We start from the raw sequence: 20,350 nt of genomic DNA on the forward strand, positions 1-20,350 counted from the left end.
CAGAAAGCAACACAACTACCTCTTCATTAGGAATTTGATATTTGCATGGACTTAATTACTGGCACAGCACTTCCCTACAGTCGTGTGTATGCCCTCCCAGAGCCTGAGACAGAACATTTAAAAAACATACCTAGCTGACATGCAAGCCTAAGGGCTTATCCAACATTCTACCTTCCCGACATCATTGGCACTCTTCTTCATTTCTAAGAGGGATGGCAATTTGCAGGTGTGCACTGACTATAGAGCATTAAGCAAGGTGTCCATAAAGAACAGATATCCTTTACCCTTGATCCAAGACTTGTTAGATCCAGTTTGGAAATCCACTGTGTACACCAACCTAGACTGCTTTCTGAAACAAGTCTGGATTCTTTGAATACAGAGTGATGCCATTTGAGTTGTGTAACACCCCAGCAGCCTTCCAATACTTCATCAACGAAGTTCTGTGAGACTTACTGCGCATTTGTGTAGTTGTCATATATATCGTCAACATCCTGATCTAGTCACAAAACATGACTGAACATATAGGCCATGTCAGGACGGTTTTGAACAACTCTGAGAACATGCTCTTTTTTCCAAATTGGATAAATGCATGTTTCATTCACAACCTATTGGATTCCTGAGATATGTCTTATCCCTAAAGGGTGTGACCATTGACAGGATAAAGGTCTAAGTGATCTAAGACTGGCCTGCACCCACCATGGTGCAGGAGGTACAGAGCTTCCAGAGTTTCTCAAACATTTACAGACAAATACAATTATCCATTTTTCTGACATTGTGAGACTAATCACTAGCCTCTTGTGCAAGAAGTTACCTTTTGAGTGGTCCCAGGAGGCAAATGAGCCTTTCAACTTACTTAAGGAGAGATTTACCACTTCCCCAGTACTCAGACATCCAGACCCCACACAGTCCTACTTTGTGGAGGCAGGTGCCTACCAGGTGGCTGTGGGAGGAAATCCATCACAACGTGACAGTACAACAGGACACATGTACCCAGTTGCCTTTTTCTCCCAAAAACTATTGCCGGGGAGCAGAATTATACTGTTGCTGATGAAAGTAATTATGCTTTCAAGAATGGTGACACTACGTATTAGAGGCCCAACACTTCATCGCAATATACATTGATCATAAGAATCTCCAATTCCTCAGGTCCTTAAAAGCCTTGATACGTAGACAAATAAGGTAGTTATTATTTTTTTGTGATTTTAATTTTAGTATATCCTATCGACCAGGCAAACAACACTTTAAGGCCAATATGCTATCTAAATGGGGTTACCAGCCAGGGCTCTTATTAACAGAAGCCACAGAACATAGTAGACTCAAAGCAGATCCTAGGTCGCTGCAGCTCTGAATCTTTCTTGGATAAAGTCAAGCAGATTATGAGTCAAGAAGAAATAAACTTTTGAGTGACAGCAAAGGATGATCATGTACAGAAGGAGCTCCCTTACCATGATATCTCTTGGATGTCCCCACAAAAGAAAGTAAGACAGGAAGCCTTGACCTGGTGTTCTGGCACTTCGATAGCACTGTGTTAGACCTGGCACCATTGGCGAGGGTCTCCCCTGCATTTTTTGCCTTGTCTCATGTGTTTTTGCTGTATGTCGGACTCCTTTTTGACCGGTTGAGATGCTTTGGGCCCTGTGCCACTGCTGTTCTGTGCCAAAGTGCAAGTGTTCCCTTTGTAAATTACTGTTATGGATTGGTGTTTACATGATTCGCTATTTGGTTTACTAGTCTGTCCCTAGTACAGTACACCATGTGTGCCCGTGGCCTATAAATCAAATGCTGCTGGTGGGCTTGCAGCACTGATAGTGCCACCCACAAAAGCAGCCTGTAAATGTAACTTTGGCGTGCCATTGCAGAGCCTGTGTGCTGTCTGGTACTGCCATGCCGACTTGGCAAGTTCACCCACTTGCTAGGTCCTAACCTTCCCTTGTCTTACATGTCAGTCACCCTTAAGGTAGGCCCAAGGTACCCCTGTGGGCAGGGTGCAGTGTATGCGCAGGATAGGACATGCCCTGATGTGTGTGCCATGTCCTGATAGTAAATTACTGCCAATTTCGTTTTTCACTATTACAAGGCTACCTGTTCCCATAGGACAGAATGGGGAGTTTGTTTATAACATCTCATAATCAAAACTGGCCCTGGAAACAATGTATGAAAAATAAAGTTTAGTATGCCTGAACTCAGAATGTTAAAGTGCATCTTTTTACATTCTGTGTTTGAAAATGCCACATTTAAAAAGTAGGTAGTTTGTTGCCTAACCATCCACTGTGCCCCTGCTATTTTTGTGTATTGCATGTCTGGCTTTTGGATGACAGGGGCTGGAGAGGGGCAGTGGCTTCAGAAGTCTGACGAGTCAGGGCTGGGCTGAATAGACCTGGGCTGCATTTATAGTAGGGGGAGGCGATTTGCTTTCACCTGAATGGGCCTGGTCTGCCTTCAACAATGCTGACTCCACCTCCTGACAGGAAACTGCACCAGTGATGACAGAACTGGGTTTGGCTGGGTACAGACACTCTGTGCCTTCAGAGAACAAAGGATTTTTGCATATAAAAATAGGGGCCCAGACCCCAGACATTTAGATCACTTCTGGGACTCAAGAGGAACCTTTGCCAAGGAGGGGACCCGGAGAAAGTGAGGAGGAATACTGCCCCGGTGCTATTTGCTGTATGCGGTTGACCTGCAGTGGCTGCTTGCTGCCAAGAAAAGGAGAAAAGGACTTTGCTTTTTGCTTTGTCACCTGCCTGAAAGAATATCTTCAAGGAACTGAAACTGAGCTTTCCGCCTGTTCTGAATTCTCAGGGACACAAAGACTTCACCACCAGCTCCCCTGAATTGCCTTGCTGGGAATTCTAACCTGCAAAGAGGTGCCTGCTTCTGTTCTGGAGCTCTAGAGACTGTTTTCTGCTGGGACCGGGAAAATCAGCGCGACTTTGAAGCAGCGAGATACATCTGCACCTGTTTCTGATGTATTGTCGAAGAAACCGTTGCAGAGTCTGCCCCGGCTTGAAAAATCGCTGCATGCCGCATCGGGTGCACTGACCACCGAAGTCCGAGATCATTGCAATGAGTTTGATGCAAGGCCTGCATCATCACAGGATCGTCACATCGCATCGTGGCGCCAAGTCTGTCGCATCGTTGGGGGAACGCAGTAAGAAACCGATGCAAAACCTCCCCACACTGTAAGAAACCGGTGCATCACCTCCCCTGCGCTGCAATAAGGAACCGATGCATCACCTCCCCCAAAGCATGACACTGACGCATCACCTTCCCTGAGTGTAAGGAACGAACGCATTAACTTCCCTGCAGCCAATTTTGTTTGTTTGCGTGACGCAGCCCAGTTACTTTGTGAGAAATGTTTCACATCTGCAATTTGCTTTGAACTGAACTATTTCTACCATCTGAAAGTCATATTTGAATTACTATATTGTGGATTTTTGTTGTTTGGTCTCATTTTGGTTTAAATAAAGATTACTTATTTTTCTAAATTGGTGCGGTGTCCATCTGCAGTGTTTTCACTGTTTTACTGTATGTGTTCACAAATGCTTTACACAGTGCCTCTGAGATAAGCCTGTCTGCTCGTGCCAGCTACCAAGGGGGTGAGATGGGGTTATTTTAGGAGTGTGTCCCTCTTAACCTGACTAGAAGCAACGGTCCCTTTTTGGACAAAGGTACCTACCTCTGCCAACTAGAGACCCCCATTTCTAACACAGAGCATCCAGGAATCCCAAAGACTTCAGCAAACTGTCAGTGAGTGTTTTGGTGGCCAACAGTATCCAGGGATGTGCAAGAATACATTCAGAATTGCCCAATATGTGCTCAAAACAAGCCATCCCATTCCAAGACCATCAGGCTATTTACAAACTTTGATTCACACACAAGGGAGTAGAGAGCAGAAGAAGTGCATAACTAGTGTATAGTCAAGAAATAAAGGCACGTGTCCGGTGTGGAAAAACTACCCTCACTCACAAAATTGTGACATGCTTCATCATAGGGAGTGCTACTGACACCCCCACGCAGACCAATGCCTGGGGTGGAGAAGCAAGATGGGGAAGACAATACAAACACATATACAGTATTGGGTTCATCGAAGAAAAAGTGCAGCCAGTGAGGATTAAAATTAGCTCAGATATCAACCCAGTGCCAAATTTATTCTGGGGCCATCAAGCTAGATTAAAAACACGAAGGATGAAGGTGAGAGGAGAAAATTAAGATTTCTACACTCCTCCTTTACTGCGTAAGTGTGAACATGCTTCTGCCGTTGGTGGTGTGCTTAAAATAAATGGTCACTCTGCATTCTTCACAACCCTCCTATCGGTATTTGGAGTTGATTCCAGGGAGCGCCTGAAATGTCAATCTGTGAATTTGGTTATTCTACTCTCATGGCATTTTTCTGAATGAAGTCTGTAAGTGTAGTTTACTGAAGTCAATGTAAAGTCATGGTATTATTAGGTTTGTTAGTGCACTGTTGGTAACTGCCTCGTCTTGTTATTCACAGTGTATTGCTTCTTCACCAAAACCAGAGGTACTGTCTCAGAAGAGCCAAAACCTGTTACATGGTGTCACAATGCTGCTGAGCCGCAAGTCTCTCTCTTCTTATTTTATCCCATCCCCTTTCACACCGGGGACAGTGTGTGATTGAGGGTTCAAATTCCTCCATATGCTCTATCCTCGGGAGGGAGAGGAGGTTCAGCATCTGCTAAAGTATCCGCAGTTGGAACTAGGTGAGTGCATGACAGTCCCAGTCCGGCGTGACCAGACAACCACAGTCGGGGCTTGGTACATCCAGGCACTATTTTTTACTTAAGTCTTTAAAATTGCATTTCTCTAGTTCTACTATTTAGATTTTTGTCATTTTGATCTCAAATAATGTATTACATTTCACTCTATTTTTCTAAGTTAGTCGAGGATAATTCTTATGTTGTGTTTTCACATTTTTACTGAATAAATACTTTACACACTGCCTCTAAGTTAAGCCTGACTTCTTTTGTGTGAAGCTACCAGAGGTTTAAGCACATGTTAATTTGGAGTTGCTTGTGATTTCACCCCCCTCAACCAGTAACCCAATTTACAACAATACTCAACGATCAAAACTGAATCCATATGACAACCCTTTAGCATCAAACAGACAAGACGGAAAAGACAAGAAGAACCTCATTCTCAATGCTACCGTCGACCATAACAGAAACGGGTAAAATAACACTTGTTAAACACCAATAGTGCAAGCAAATAGAAAAAGAATATACATTATGATGCAGAGCATACCATTGTTAGTTTCAAAAAAGCATTTCTTACAGCCATCTAAAGAATTTAATTTTTTTTACTGAATACACGTGTACCATGCATGATCCTAGCATGTCAGTTACAAATAATGGGGCATATTATCAAGAAACAACATTAACATTATCGCAGCTTTAGCGGCAAAAAACTGCTGCTAAAGCGGCGATAATGGGCTTGATAATACGCCCTTGTGAATTCCCATAGAAGCCCATGTTCTGGTGTGAACATGGGCTTTTATGGGAATTCTCTACGGCGCATTATCGAGCCCAGTTTTCTGCAGCTATAGCGGCGATAATGTTAACGCTGTGCTTGATAATATGCCCGATGTCTTTATAGAATATAAATTGTAAATTGATACTTGTATAGCACACTACTCACCCGCAAGGGTCTCAAGGCGCTTGTACAAATACCGCTGTGGAATCCATCCTGGCTTTCCCTGTGAGGCGTCCACTCCTGGGCACCCCCAAGGTGGAGGCCAGGCATCCTTAGCGTTGTGGGGGCCGTTGTGGAGATTAAGCAAGCTATTGCCCAGAGTTGCAGGGTGGGACTCCATGATTGGAATAGGCACCGAGGCGAGAATTATCAGGTCTGTGGAATTTTGAGAATTGAACCCTGGTCCCGGGCTAGACATCTGCTTCAGGGTCTGCCGCTCTAATCATTGAGCCACACCTCTCCACTCATTGAGCCAAACTTCTCTACCTAAAGTATAAATTAATGAATGGCTTTTTTTCCATAAATCATTCTTTTGCTGCTCAATAATGCAAATTCTGTACTACAACTTGATATGTTCATATTTATCAGACTTAAAAAATAGAATAGATTTAGTAGAATCCAGCGAATATAAACAAATCTATAACACCAATACAATTACCAATAAGAGAACTCCTTCAGATTACACTTAAGGTTAGGCTAACCTTTATCTGTGTTATCATTGTTGTATTTGTTATTAAGCACCGGCTGTACAATGACATTTTGAAAGAGCGATTCCAGATACTAGAACTGTGCATGTATTATAACCCCTCTGAGGATCGGTATACAAAATGGAGGGAGCAGCACTCCATCACCAAATTCCTTTGCTGTTCTAGGAACTCCACCTCTGTCCTGAGTCCAATGAAAAGAAAATGTACAGCTTACTCAGATGCAGTTAAAAGGGATGTGTTGCCTTAAAAAACAGGAAACTGGCTTTATTGAAATGTACCATTGGTAGAGAAGGTGGGCACTCCTTAATAACGTGCGCAAAGAAGAAGTGCCAATAAGGATTGGTGATGGCAGTGTGATAACTGGGTATGAAAATGTCTGACATTCTATTCAATCCCCCAAAAATTGCTGAGTGCAAGTGAAATGAATTCATTTAGTGGCCAAACACTCAGGGGTTCCTATGACCACTGTATATCTTAGGACAAAAGGAAAACGTCACTGCATCTACGTAAAGTTTTTATTAAATGCACCTGTATACTTATTCGTAGAAGGATATAGAGTGCACCATTTTTTGTTTAATGCCTGATGGTCAAGAGTAGAACACTTAACACATATTCAGCAGCCTTTCCATCTATTCTACATTAATATAAAACCAAAATGTACAATAATAAAAATATCTAATGTATACATTGCTCTCACCTAAACGCTTTAAAAAAGAGTCATTTGATATACAGTATTTATTAGTATCAACTCTAAATGTATAGTCGTTTTATCCAGCTCCGGGTATGATTTTTTGAAACCCTAGATAAAATAACAGGTTGTCATTTGTGTACTCCTCTAGCTACAAAGCCATCTGTTAACCCTTCTGTGGCAATCTAAGAAGACCTCTTGTTGTGGCACGGCAAGGGAGATGCCTAAAGTGTCCTTAACGTACTAGCTGCCCAATTTTTTCAACCTAGGAAGATGTAGGATTAATCTGTTTTACTGGAATTTAAACTTGCAGGTCACGCACCCATCTCAACAGCACTAGACTTAGAGTCTGATTTAGATCTTGGTAGATGGGTTACCAGACTAATGAAATATAAATCCCATTATATCCTATGGAATTTATATTTTGGCGGATGGGATATCCGTCTCCGTTGTGATGGAGGAACCTGTCCGCCAAGCTCTAAATCAGGCCCTAAGTCACTGAGGGCCATAAGTATCAAGCCTTTGTCCCATTTGCAAATGGGCCAATTCTCAGAATCTGCCTGTTTGCGAATGGGAAAAGCCTTTTGGGAATTATCATCCCAAAAGGCCATCTCAAATTAGAGAATCGCAAAATTTGCGATTCTCTTTTTTGCGAATTATTATTATTATTATTATTATTATGCTGTTTTATAGCGCGCTCCATTACTGCCGGAGTATCCTGGCGCGAATTAATTAATCAATTAATTAATTAAATTGCGATTCCTTAACTGCAATTCTGAAAGCACCAGAAATTTGCTATTTGGCCTTAAAGAATCACAAATTACCACCAACTTCATGTTGGTGGTAATTTGTTATTTTCTTTAAAAAAGCACTTTTTTGCTTTTCTCAAAGTGCCATTTGACGCACATACATGCCCTTAGGGCATGCATGTATGCAAAATGTGCGCACATGCATATTTCAGGGGTGCAACAGGGTGTCCTTGTGGCACCCTTACAACCTTGAAATTGCATTCTCAAATTGTGATCCACTCGTTTTTTGTGCCTTTATGCCCTCTGGCTCTGTCCCACTCGTAAATTGTGCCTTTCTGCCCTCTGTCCACTCGTTTTTTGTGCGTTTCTGTCCTGTGTTCCAATCGTTTTTTGTGCCTTTATGCCATCTGTCCCACTCGTTTTTTGTGCCTTTCTGCCCTCTGTTCCACTCGTGTTTTGTGCCTGTATGCCCTCTGTCCCACTCGTTTTTTGTGCCTTTATGCCCTCTGTCCCTCTCATTTTTTGTGCCTTTATGCCGTCTGTCCCACTCGTTTTTTCTGCCTTTCTGCCCTCTTGCCATCTATTTTGCCCCTTTCCCCAGCTGCTGTGGCTCCGATTAACAGCAAAACTTAAACAAATGGCCACAGTCTGCCCAATGCTTTACTAACAAGAGCGTAGAGACAGTTTCCAAACACAGCGTGTGCTAAAGTACGCGCTGTGTTTGGAAACTGAGTACGCTTTTGTTAGTAAAGCGCGGGGCAGACTGTGGCCTTTTGTTTAAGTATTGCTGTTAATCGGAGCCCGTGAAGGTGCTCTGATTAACAGCAATACTTAAACAAAAGGCCACAGTCTGCCCCGCGCTCCCACATAGCCGCAAGTACCACAGTCCCCACCAACCCCTCTGTCTCGTTACCTGCACTACTCACGCCCGCTCTGTCGCCACCGTATGAATCGCACCACTCGCTTCTTTGAAGTGGCAGGCGGTGCGTCTCTCTCTAGCTACGTCCTGTGTGCGCGCTCCACGCGAGGTGGTGCGCGCTGAAATCAGGGGAGGTGCGCGCGCACCCGAGGGGGAACGGTGGCCCTGATATATTGTTCAAGAAATATACACCCTCCACGCCTAGAAGTGTTGATACTGGGAAGTAATGTCTGCTAAAAGTATTGGTGCTGTAAAATAAAAGTAAAGCAGTCCTGCTGAGAAGTATAAGTACTGACCAACCAAATAATTTCTAGCTTACAGAGATTTTGGGTACACTCATCAATCTCCTCCGCCAATGACACTCAACTCATTCTCTCCGTGACAGACAACACAACCACCACCATAGCCAATTTCACCAAATGCATGACCATGGTTGCAGACTGTATGGGAACAACATAAGTGCTAGTCTTCGGCAACAAAACCTCACCATGGAACTTCACCATGGAACTTCACCAGTTGGCCATCAGAGCTAGAACTAACACTCAACAAGCTCAATATGACAGCTCAAGTCAATGCAATGAGCACCTCCTGCTTTCACATCCTGGGCATGCTTTGAAAGCTCTTCGAATGGTTGCCTCAGAACACTCAAAGAACATCACACAAGCATTCATCACCAGCATGCTGGACTACAGCAACACCAGAATCTCCAAACAACTCTTACAGACTTCAGACTATCGAGAACGCCGCAGCAAGAGTACTACTCGACATCCCATGCTGCACCCACATCACACCACATCTCAGGAAGCTTCACTGGCTCCTCATTCACAAGAACACCCAATTCAAACTTCTCATGCACACACACAAAGGCCTACACAACACAGTAACAGAATACCTGAACAGCCTGATAACACTTTCACTAACCCACCAGACACTTATGCTCTGCTTCAATCTCACTTCCACACAATTCTCGCAGCCACAAAAGTAAAACAGACTTCTTGAGTTCCACAGGAAGCTGAAAACCTGGCTCTTTGTCTAAGCACCTAGGGCACACACCTGTCCAAACACCTGGATACCTTCTCAGTTGATTAGTGCACTATACAAAAAGACGTAACATGTTATGCAACTGAAAGACTTAAGGGCTGTACAGATTATAGGACTTCTTGATACAAAAGGGGTTAATTGAACACTAAGGAAGTCTATGGATAGAAACATTGTTAATTGCCAACATAGCAAGATTGCCTTCTAGTGGTGTATCAATGTGAAAATGAGTCACTAATAGGCCTGCATGTTAGGATATCATTTGAATCCAGGCCAGGGAGTCTAGTACTAACCCCACTCCTTTCTCTTTCAGTCAAATAAGATCCTTAATGAACTCCAGAATCTTAAGTGCCCATACAGAAGGAAAAAAGGAAAAGGATATATGGATAGAAGTAACACACCAAAAGCATCTCAGCCTGCTGAACGTGTGCACAGGTTGGTGGAAGACATCCTGCACCGACCCTCAGTGTTGAATAGACAGGCTAATGACCCCCCACAATGCTATAAAACAAGGTACCACTAAATATACTTGTGTACAGTAGGATGGATTTTTGTTTCATCAGCCCAATGGAAGCAGTCAGACTACCAGGTTTACCGTCCTGGTACTGAATACGAAGAATCACCTCGAATAGAAGAGTGTTTGAAATTGGAGCAGGAATTGCAGAATGGCTACTAGCAAAGACCAGTATCTGTGGGAGGAAGAGTTAACCTTACTGTTCTTACCACCCAAGGAACCCAAAGGGGAGAAAAATAAAAAATGCCCAGAATACAAATGATGCATATTATGGGGCTGAAATAGAAAAAAAACATCAAATGCTGTTGTCATTGTAAAGTTCCATAAAAAGATTTATTACACAAAAAAGCTTATTGGCAGCAGCACAGTACGAGACAACTGCTAAAAGACAGTCCTAAATAATTTCTAGTTCCCTCCAGCATACACCCCACTTCATTAATGTTTTGAGGTGGAAGGTAGTCCACTATTAAGTTGGCATTCAAAGCTCTCATATCCACACTTAGTCTGAAACTTTTATCTGGTTTGTGAGCCATAACAATGAGAGAAACCCATTCTGATGACTCCACTTCTTCAACAATGCCTTCTTCACCAAGCTTACCAAGATGTTTTAACTCCTCTCTCATATTTACTGGTACTCCACATAACTTCTGCATCACTGAGACCACTCCCTCTTTCACTTTGGTCATCTTGTGGCTAAACCCCACCAATGTACAATGATCTGATTGATCCCTGACCATCTCATCTGTGATAGGTCCAAAGTTGCAATTTGTAGGTAAAGCTTGTAAGCCCATGAGAAATTAATCAAATGTTTCATTCTCTTCCTGCGCACTAGTGTAAACCTTAAATCTGTTGAGAGCACAACTAGTCGTAGGTTTAAAACACATTTTCAACTGTAGCAGAGCTTCCTCATATATGTTTTGATCACCACCACCTTTAACTTGTGGTAAAGTTATAAATACGACTTACCCTTCTGAGCCTAAGCAAAGCAAGAGAGTGTGTTGTTCCTTCCTTTCCGCTAATATTTTCACACTTTTCATCAGCCCAATGGAAGCAGTCAGACTACCAGATTTACCGTCCTGGTACTGAATACGAAGAATCACCTCCAATAGAAGAGTGTTTGAAATTGGAGCAGGAATTGCAGAATGGCTACTAGCAAAGACCAGTATCTGTGGGAGGAAGAGTTAACCTTACTGTTCTTACCACCCAAGGAACCCAAAGGGGAGAAAAATAAAAAATGCCCAAAATACAAATGATGCATATTATGGGGCTGAAATAGAAAAAAAAACATCAAATGCTGTTGTCATTGTAAAGTTCCATAAAAAGATTTATTACACAAAAAAGCTTATTGGCAGCAGCACAGAACGAGACAACTGCTAAAAGACAGTCCTAAATAATTTCTAGTTCCCTCCAGCATACACCCCAATTCATTAATGTTTTGAGGTGGAAGGTAATCCACTATTAAGTTGGCATTCAAAGCTCTCATATCCACACTTAGTCAGAAACTTTTATCTGGTTTGTGAGCCATAACAATGAGAGAAACCCATTCTGATGACTCCACTTCTTCAACAATGCCTTCTTCACCAAGCCTACCAAGATGTTGTAACTCCTCTCTCATATTTACTGGTACTCCACATAACATCTGCATCACTGAGACCACTCCCTCTTTCACTTTGGTCATCTTGTGGCTAAACCCCACCAATCTTCCTAAACTCTGAGGAAAGGCACTGGGGTACTGTGAGATATAACAAACACATGTTCTTTGCTTCTGGGATAAAGAATAATACCTAACTTGACCTGGTCTCTCCAGCCTAGTACATTGACACCTTTAACCGCTACATCTAATTTAATTTGAGCCTTACAACAATTAAATTCAATATCCACTTCCTCAAAACCTTCAATGTCAATTCTGGACCCATCAAAACGTTTAGAAATTATATCAGATTTCTTAAGGGTATCTACCTGTATCAAATTTTCAAACTGTTGCATACAGTAGTCTTTTATTATGATAGTCCATGGTGACCCAGAATCGGACATCAATACAAGTTCAACATTCAATACACACACTAGACACTTGGGAGGTCCTATAGTATACTCCTTCCTGATTTCACTTCCCATTTATACTCTGAAATACTTGATAGATAGAACTATATCACACTCTCCACCCCCTTCAGCAGTCTGGTTGCTATCTTCATCCAAATATCAGATTTCATCCACCTCTCAGACTGCTCTTAAGTTTTAGCTTACTCATAACTGCTTGTAAATTAGGATCACCCATTATCCACTATTGCTCTTGAACCTTCTTGCTTCTGACATGTACAATGATCTGATTGATCCCTGACCATCTCATCTGTGATAGGTCCAAAGTTGCAATTTGTAGGTAAAGCTTGTAAGCCCATGAGAAATTAATCAAATGTTTCATTCTCTTCCTGCGCACTAGTGTAAACCTTAAATCTGTTGAGAGCACAACTAGTCGTAGGTTTAAAACACATTTTCAACTGTAGCAGAGCTTCCTCATATATGTTTTGATCACCACCACCTTTAACTTGTGGTAAAGTTATAAATACGACTTACCCTTCTGAGCCTAAGCAAAGCAAGAGAGTGTGTTGTTCCTTCCTTTCCGCTGATATTTTCACACTTTTGAGTAAGTGATAAATACTTCTTTCTGCATCAACCATGGAATCAGTGGTTCCCTTTATTGTGAATAAATTTAGAAGGTGGATCAAATTGCATAGTGGTTGCTGAAGTAAAATATTCAAGACAGTCACTAATGTCACAGACTTTGCCAAAAATATGGAAAGGAAATATACATAAGTTTGAAAATTTCGAGAATACTCAAAAATATGAGAAGGATTTTCCAAGCTAAAACTAAATTCCAAATCAATAAGAATCTTTTTTTTTTTTTTTTTTTGAAAACCTTTATTAAGCTCTTTGCCCAGTACAAATACGGGCCCACAACCATCCGGCCGGCCACAACACTTCTGAAGCTTATTAGCAAAGTATACGTCCACTCGGTGGCACGACAGCACAAAAAAGCATACGACCCACGCTACAATAAATCTACGTGCACCGAGTGGCAGGAGACAGTAAGGTTAATTTTAAAATAATTTTGTATGTAAGGAGATACAGAAGCTAGTTCGGATCAGTGCACAGTACAGACGATCATATGATAAATGGGTAACGGCCAACAGGAGAGTCTACTAACAGTAAACACATCTAAAATGGCGGCACGATACTGTAACATCAGGATATAGATACGCAGCGAGATGTGCCACCCAACCACTACCCACCTAACCCCAGTCCCCACCACTGACCCTAGAAAAGACATAAGAAAAGGACGGAGAAAGAAAAAGAAGGCCCATAGAAATAAAAATTTACCGAAGATGACCCCCCACCCTACACGCATGCCGAGGCTATGGCCTACCCCCCCCCCCCTAGCTACGTGTCTGTCGCCCCAGAAGAACCCGAAATGTAGAAATAAGAAAAGAGAAAGGAAAAAGGACCATAAGATCACGATTGAACCCAGGGAGAAAGGAAGAGTGCATTACCCTACTACTCCCAGGAAAAGGAAAAGTGGGGAGGAGCCCACCCAACAATCGAACTCCTGGACTCCCACGCCGCCCATATATCCTGCGCCAAGTACAATACAGTCTCAATGGACCCCCGTAAACCCGGTGGTCCCGATTCAATACCACCCAGCACCTCAGCACTTCACAAGTCCTCGACCCAGCAGAAAAGGGAAACAGGAGGCGAAATCACAGCGACATGTAGCAAAAACACAGGATATCAAAAAACTACTCAGCCAATATTGCAAAACGTGTGTCAGTCCAAGTCCCTGCCAGCCAGTCCAATCGAAGCGACAACGAGCACGCCTTCACCCCTGTCCGGACCGGGAGATGCGGTTCAGGCCCGTCCATTGCTGCGAGTCACCTTCAGCCAGGACAAAGAGGCAAGATGGCCGCTCTCGAGGAAAGGGGACAATGAAAACGTTTCGCACCGCGGGGTCCCAAACACAGCAGTAACATGCCACAAAAGTTCCATCCATAGGTGCAGCCAGGGTAGCATCAGGCAAGTGACGTGGAAAGTCAGGTCTCAACAGGTAGCTCAGAGGCAAAGTCACAGCATTCAAAACGAAGGGTGTCTCCGCAACTGTATCCGTGTCGGTGGGTTGATGCGATACAATGTAGCCAAGAGGACTCCGCACCGCCGTCCCTCCGCTCTGCAACAGTGTTTCACCTCCAGAAGAATACATGGGCGGCGGGAGATCCTCCAGCCGGGAACGTCCCGTTGCAGACAGTGCCCCATCGAGTCTCCAGGTCAGCGCCCGGCCGGTACTCTGCATCTCCACTTTCAACGCCACGAGGGCGGCCAGTACATCCCCACAGGTCGGGTCTCTCAGTACCAGGCAACGATCCGCACGTTCCCTCTGCTCCCTCGATGTGGCAATCAGCTCCGGGGCACAAGGGCGCGCAGGCACTGTGAAACCAGGGACAGTTCGCGTCCCAGCATGATGAGCAGGCGCCATTGTCACCTCCGATGCGGGCAATGAGCGGCAAGTCAAGAAACCGTGTATTTCGGAGCCATTAAAATACAGTCCCCCGAAAAGCTCCGTGCGCCACTCGGAAACTGCCCAGGGCGAGAGCGCCCTACGGTTACATGATTGCCAGCAGATCACCGCGGGAAGACCCTCAAAATGGAGTCCGCTCGCTTCTCGTCAGGGTGGCGGAGGAGAGCTATTGTTGGAGGGCTCCAGCGTCGTCTATGCCGCCGTCAGCGCAAGGGGGAGTCCGACCCGGGTGGAAGGGTCCGATAACAGTCGCACAGCCAGCGTCTACACCCCCGCGAGCACCCACAGTGTTTCAGCCCAGCTAGCCGTCCACATCCCTCGGCATCCGGTGGCGGCCATCTACGCGGGGACCAGGGGAAGCGTCGGAGGTCGAGTTAATCACCGAGTCTGCTACCAAACCAGCCGACAAAGGTGTCAGGAGAACGCCGGTCGCTTCAGTGCCGGAAGTCCACGGCGGTAGAGCGGCGCAGGACAGGAGAATTGTTCAGGATTATCGAAGAAAGCCGGACGGTCCACGGAGCCGGGAGCTCAAACGTCCGTCCCGGCCGCCATCTTGGCTCCTCCTGATCAATAAGAATCTTGGTCACTAAGAGAGTTACTTTCAGTAATCTGATGTACTGTGCTGCATACATCCAACATGTAGGTTAATGCGAGAAGGGTTAACAAATTGAGTATACTGAATGAGGTGCACAAACAGTGCAACCATGGTGTATAAAACATGTAGAAATAGTGACATCCCAATAAAAAGCACTCAAAATACTACAGAAGGTCTGGAAGTGGAAGCCATAACCTAGCAACGCTTCTCTGCGCCTTGCTGGATGAAGCTGTAATGTAAAAACGTGTTCCACTCAGCATTGCTGGAATCCACTCTGGAAAGAAACGCTGGAACTCAGCGGCCAGCTAACAAATGTAAGGCTAATCCATTGTGCTTTGCATGTGTGTGTTCCGATCCAATCCTCGGGGTGAAAATTGCAAAAAACACAGTTGATGGACAGAATGTAGAACAATGTCATACATTCACCCCAGTACAAGGATCTGGGCCTAAATCCATTATTTTTTTTTTGCACTCCACACCACCCTGGGTTAGACACTGGCTATATGCAAATCAGCTCTGACCCTGTGCCTCATGGGAACAGTCCAATCCGAACTACCAAGCCATGTCTTTCCCAGACCGGAATCAAGCATCCAAGGACCGGTTACTGGCTATCAGCCTTCATCAGCCTGGATAGCTTGACTCCAGTGGTGTGGAGAGCCTGGGACTCACGTCTGAGTATACCCAGCACACTCGGTGTGAAAATTGCAAAAAACACAGTTGATGGACAGAATGTAGAACAATGTCATACATTCACCCCAGTACAAGGATCTGGGCCTAAATCCATCATTTTTTTGAACTCCACACCACCCTGGGTTAGACACTGGCTATATGCAAATCAGCTCTGACCCTGTGCCTCATGGGAACAGTCCAATCCGAACTACCAAGCCATGTCTTTCCCAGACCGGAATCAAGCATCCAAGGACCGGTTTCTGGCTATCAGCCTTCATCAGCCTGGATAGCTTGACTCCATGGATGGATTTGGGCCCAGATCTTTGGACTGGGGTGAGTGTGTGACATTGATCCACATTCGGTCCATCACCTGTTGTGTTTGCCGATCCAATCCTCAACGCCACTGTAAAGTTCCATAAAAAGGTTTATTATAAAAAGAAGTTTATTGGCAGCAGCATTGTACAAGACAACTGCTCAAAGCCATTCCTATAGCATATCTGGATCTAGCACAATTACTATAGTAACAACTGAATCAACGACAATTAAAAGTTAACCTTATGCTATGCGATGTAACAGTCATGCAAAAGTGTAACACTGAGACTGGTGCTTAAATATTCACAGCTTTTACTGACCCAGAAGTGTCCAGGACTATCCGGCTCCTTCCAAAATGTTCAGCTTTTCCCGCCTCTTATTTATTGTTGGGTTGGTAAAAGAAGTCAATGGTATCATTGGAACTGTGAGAACCACAGGGTTTCTGAGGATCTGTTTATTTTCACACTGAGACTTTACCTGCGAAAGCAATTGAAATCTCTGTGTGAAAATCCGAAGCACATTGACAATTATCTGGGGAATCTGACACAGAATTACTGATTTACAGGTAATTAACTAATTTCTAATGGGACACTCAGGTTCCCATTTGCAAAGACATTGGGGCAGATTTACAAAGAACTGACACATCAGCGCCAAATGTCCTTGAGCCACCATTGATGCGCTCTTTTTACAATAGAGTGCTCCGTGGTGCAAGGATTAACGGATGCGTCAGAATTTCTGCCACATCTGTTGACCCAAAAGTGATGCATTGCTTGAGTTGCTCATCAAAGTGATACAACTCCAGCAATGCGCCACAACAGATAGGTGAGTCCCATTCAAAAAGCCATACGTCATTCCTTACGCCTGGTCTGAGCAGGCATAGAGATTTTGGCGCAGAGAAGGGGTAGAGTGATGCAGTGAAATGTTGTAAATTTCACTGCATCAGTTCTACATCACCTTTTGCATGGGAACGCCAACCCTGCATACATTATACCCAATGCAGGTATAATGTGACGCAAGGCTTTACAACGTGACACATCTCCCTAGTTGCTTCACATTGTAAATTGGCAGCATTGCTAGTGCCGCTGTAGTGTCAAAAAAAGTGACGCAATGGTGGTGCAAAGGAGGGACATGGAGCTTGTAAATCTCCCCCCTAGATTTTCCACATCCCCAGAGCAAGAGAAATCTGCATTGTCCTTCTGAAAAGCCATCAGAACAATGTAATTGTATCAAACTTATGATATTCTTGTATCTTGTATGCAACAAAAATAAAGGTATAAAATGAATTTGCTGAATACAGCTCACTGTAAATTTAAAAGAAAGAATTTATAAGGTTAAAACTTCCAGAGCTTTGGTACAATCCAGAACAGGGGTGTGCTAAACTTTCACGTACACAGCTCACGAATGTCCTTCGTGCAGATACTCTGACCACTTCACAAAGCAACCCTCATACTGGTTCCATAACAGCCACTTTTCTTTTGGTTAAAGATTCTTATCTCTATGAGGAATTTTTAGATAACATCTATCCTCTCCTGGCAAAAAAATTATACGTGCAGTGGAGACACAGTGTTTTGTCGCTCCGAGCCTTCACTTGCAAGTGGTCACTCTCTGCCCCGTCCAACTGTCTAGCCTGTAATTCTGCCACTGAAAATGAGTTGCATGTCCTATTTTTTTGTCCCGGTTATTCTAAGGCTAGGAACTACTGGTTGGTTCCCCTATGTAAAAACCTGGGCCTTCGAAGATGCATGCAGGCATTCAGAATTTTGAAGACTAACACTACTGGAGTGACTGTATTTGCTGTGTCAAAATTCTTGGCTGCTATGTGGTTTAAGCGCAGGCTATTGATCGAACGAGCTTAACCCTGTATTCTTAGCTCTTGGTACAACGCGCCTTTTTATATGTTCTTAAATGTCAGATGATACTATTCATTGTTTAAATTTCTTTTAAATGACGGTTGATACCTATGTAACCTGTTAACCCTTATTTGTTGTTAATTCTGCTGTAATTGCTCCTTCACGATGAATGTATATTGTTATAATGTCATAACGTTTTTTAACTACTGTTTTCTTTTATGGCGCAATGCTGAAATAAAGATCTTTTTTATGAATGAAGCTAGCATGCTGTGAAATAATATAACGTTATTTTGCTGATTGTATTCTAACATTAAAAAACAATTTGGCACAACCTGGAAGGTAGGGAGGAGTCACATGACTTCCTACCTGGGCACTTTTCCATGCCAGAAATCTGAAACGGGGGGCTTTCACTCTCCAGGTTCCGCACTCACAGAAGAAGGAAACCCAAGTTGGCTGGTTTCTACTCTGGCATCGTAAGCTTCACTCTTTCAGACATGTGGGGAAAGTGCTGTTCCACTCAAATGTTCGCATCGACTGGTAATCTCGCACCTATTTCCTGTTGACACAGGCTACCCTCTTCCCAAAATAGTATCCACACTCATGAGAAGAGAGATCCCCTGATGGTTTTCTGACTCTCAGGAATTCTACTTCCAGAGACAGGCAGGAATGAATGAGCCTAAGCTCTACACATCCTAAATATGACTAAATCTATGAATACTGAAGCCCACAACAAAATAGGCTTCGTCCATTACTAATACAATCAAGTCAGGTATTGCCGGATGAAGAAAAAGGCAGCATGATGTCTGTGGCAATATCCTATAACGTTTAATATAAAGCATGCAGAAGGTCAGTCTGCCTCATGGAACTGGAATATGAGCTTCAAATTACAACTTGGCAGTCACTTTCTTTTCTACACTTGTGTTGGACTTGGCCCTTTTTGTAGGGTTAGCCCCCAACTTCTTTCTCCTTACTCATATTTTTCTCCTGACCTGTTGTTTTTGGCTATAGGATTCTGGGCACTTTACCACTGCTATTCAGTGCTAAGGTGCATATGCTCTCTGTGCAAATTGTGCTTACAATTGGTTCTCCCTGATTGGCATATTTAATTTACTGGTAAGCCTCTAGTAAAGTGCACTGTATATCAACTGCTACTAGTGGGCCTGTAGCACTGATTGTGCCACCCATATGTGTAGCCCTGAAAAGTTATCCCCGATCTGCCACTTAAGTGTCTATGTTTAGTTATTAACTGCCATGTCGACTTGACAAGTCCACCCACTTGCCAGGCCCTCACCTTCCCTTTTGTATATGTAAGTACAACCCTATGGTAAGGCCATGGTGCCCCCATGGGCAGGGTACAGTGTATGTGAAAGATAGGACATGTACTGGTGTGTGTGTCATGTCCTGATAGTGAAATACTGCCAATTTCGTTTTTCACTATTGAAATGTCTTTATTTATTTGTGACGTTTATAAATCGCACTATTACCAGATGGTGTCCTGGAGCTAGAGGACCGCTCCCCTGACTAAGCCCGCAATTAGTGAGTGAAAAGCCATGTTTTCAGGAGTTTCCGGAAAGTCATTAGCTCAGTGGCCTGTCTTAGGACCAGTGGAACGGCATTCTTGCCCCATACGATAGAATGGGAAATGCTTTGTAACATCTTACAAGTATACCTTCCCATTGGAACAAGATAGAGAAATAAAGTTTAGGCTCTCTGAACTCAGAATGTAATAATAACACATCTTTTAGGAAAGATGATTTTCAATTGTGTATTTGAAATTGCCACTTCTAGATAGTAGGCATTTTCTTAGTGACCCATTCTGTGTGCCTCTGTCTGTTTTTGGAGTGACAGGGGCTGGGGATGTGCAGTCACTGTAGACAGCTTCCCTCTCTGCGGCTGTTTGGCCACAACTACAGGTACTTTGAGAGAAATCATGCATACACAGTTGGATTTTTGCCGGTTTGGTCTTGTTGAGTTTAGATAAAGATACTTTATATTTCTAAACTGGTGTGGTGTCTATTTATGGTGTTATCACTGTACTACTGTATGTTTTGTGTACAAATACTTTACACAATGCCTTTGGGATAAGTCTGTCTGCTCGTGCCAAGCAGGGGTGAGCAGGGGTTATCTAAAGTGTGTTTTGCCCTTACCTAGACTAAAATCATGGGTCCCTATTTGGACAAAGGTGCCTACCTCTCCCTCCTAGTGATCCCCATTTCTAACAACTTGTAAATGTAAATACATCATATGTTTGT

This window comes from Lissotriton vulgaris, chromosome 5 (assembly GCF_964263255.1).
Source record: "Lissotriton vulgaris chromosome 5, aLisVul1.2, whole genome shotgun sequence".
Taxonomy (NCBI): Eukaryota; Metazoa; Chordata; class Amphibia; order Caudata; family Salamandridae; genus Lissotriton; species Lissotriton vulgaris.